This window comes from Ursus maritimus, unplaced genomic scaffold (genome assembly GCF_017311325.1).
Source record: "Ursus maritimus isolate PB19 unplaced genomic scaffold, ASM1731132v1 scaffold_14, whole genome shotgun sequence".
Classification (NCBI taxonomy): Eukaryota; Metazoa; Chordata; class Mammalia; order Carnivora; family Ursidae; genus Ursus; species Ursus maritimus.
The window spans coordinates 52,848,573-52,850,595 of NW_024423786.1; the positions used below are offsets into that span (position 1 = coordinate 52,848,573).

Below are 2,023 nucleotides of genomic sequence, written 5' to 3' on the forward strand. Positions count from 1 at the left end.
CTCTATCTCTGTCGAATAAATAAATAAAATCTTAAAAAAAAAGATTTTATTTATTTGACAGAGACACAGTGAGAGAGGAAACACAAGCGGGGGAAGTGGGAGAGGGAGAAGCAGCCTCCCCTCTGAGCAGGGAGCCCAAAATCCCAGGACCCTGGGATCATTCCCTGAGCCGAAGGCAGACACTTAACCGACTGAGCCATCCAGGAGCCCCTGTCCCTCCTTTTCTATATTTCTTTTACTCGTCCTCCTTGCCTCATTTAGGATTTTTTTTTTATCATTCCAGTTTTTTCTTCTACTTAACTCAGAAATAACGTATTCTGATCTTATTCTTTTGACCATTTCCTTAGGCACCTCCCTGTGTAGGTTCAACCCGTCAAGAGTCTAAAGCTTCAAGGCTTCGCCTCCAAGAAGCCTCCGGAGAGTCCTGCCTGCATCCACTCTCGCCCCCTCCAGGCTGTTCTCGGCATAGCAGTCAAAGCGCGAGTTTTTGTAAACTTTTTAAATGTGTAATGTTTATTTAAAATCACAGATCATTTCATGTAAAGACATTTATTTGACCAAAAACATTTTTAGGATAAAAATATCTTTTTTTCTATTCTTCCAAAAATGGAAATTTCTCATCAAAAGGAACAAAACCAACTCAAGTATCACAAGAAACACAAAAACTCACAAAAAATTGAGAGTTCACTTCATGCTAGTGGTTTAAAAAACCCTACATTTGTTTTTTTCCTCTAAGGTATGACTGACATACAAAAATGCTATATATATTTAATATTACATATTGATGAGTTTAAAGATAAGTAAACACCCACGAAACCATCACCACAATGTCAAAAGTTTAACCATCGCTTCTAAAAGTTTCCTTTTTCCTTCTTTATTTGTGTGCGATAAGAACTTTTTTTTTTTTTTTAATATGGAACACTTCACGAATTTGTGTGTCATCCGCGTTCAGGGGCCATGCTAATCTTCTCTGTATTGTTCCAGTTTTAGCATATGTTCTGCCCAAGCGAGCATGATAAGAACAGTTACTGTAAGAGCTATCCTCTCTAAAAAAATAATTGGGGGGGGCACCTGGGTGGCTCAGTCGGTAAAACAACCGACTCAGGGTTTTGGCTCAGGTCGTGATCTCAGGGTGGTGCAATCGAGCCCCACGTGGGGCTCTGGGCTCAGTGCGGAGCGTGCTTAAGACTCCTTCTCCCTCTGCCCTGCTCGTGCTCTCCCCCCCGCCCCAATAACGAAATAAATAAAATCTTTTTAAAAAGTTTTAAGTATACAATACCGTATTGTTGGCTATATGCATTATGCTTTATAGTAGGTCTCTAGGACTTACCCATCCTCCCTAAATGAAACTGTATACCCATTAAACACCAACTCCCCATCGCTCCCTCCTCCAGCCCCTGGCAATCATCATTCCACTTGCTATCTCTATGCATTTGACTACCAGGTCCCTCATGCAAGTGGAATCACCTTTGTCCTTTTGTGTCTGCCTTATTTCATGCAGTAAGTGGCAGAATTAATCGTTTCCTTACGGCTGAGCAATTTTCCATTATATGTATATACCACATGTCCTTTATCCATTCATCCACCACACGTCTGCTTCAACGAACATAGAAGTGTAGGTATCTCTTGGAGATCCTGATTTCAATTATTTGGTGTTTATACCCAGAAGCAGGATTGCTAGATGCTAAGGTGGTTCTATTTTCAATGTTTGAAAAGCCTCCACGCTGCTTTCCATGGCGCAGCACCATTTTGCATTCCCACCACCAGGAGTGAACAAGGTTCCCGTTTCTCCACATCCCCAGCAATACCTGCTGTCTTTGCCTGGGATTTCGTGTTGAATGGGTTGTAACCACCATAACACTGTGGGATGATATCTCGCTGGGTTTTGATTTGCATTTCCCCGATGATTTGTGAGCACCTTTTCCTTAAGCCCCTGGGTTGTTCCATCTTTACTGAGTGCTTACTAATATTTTTATTAGAATTTTGCATATGAGTTTATGAATAAAATTGATGCATTTTTGTG

At 41.1% G+C, this 2,023-nt stretch overlaps 1 protein-coding gene and 1 non-coding gene across 2 annotated transcripts in view; one reads left to right on the forward strand and one right to left on the reverse strand.

The window, feature by feature from the left end:
* Positions 1–2,023, forward strand: part of TNFSF14 (TNF superfamily member 14) — a 16,134-nt gene extending 14,111 nt beyond the window's left edge. The window contains exon 6 of the transcript XR_005834657.1: positions 348–2,023. The gene's annotated coding sequence lies outside the window, so the exon portion shown is untranslated. The remainder of the gene's footprint in view (positions 1–347) is intronic.
* Positions 908–1,012, reverse strand: LOC121102655. Its single transcript, XR_005834773.1, has one exon. It is a non-coding gene; the product is annotated as a U6 spliceosomal RNA (small nuclear RNA).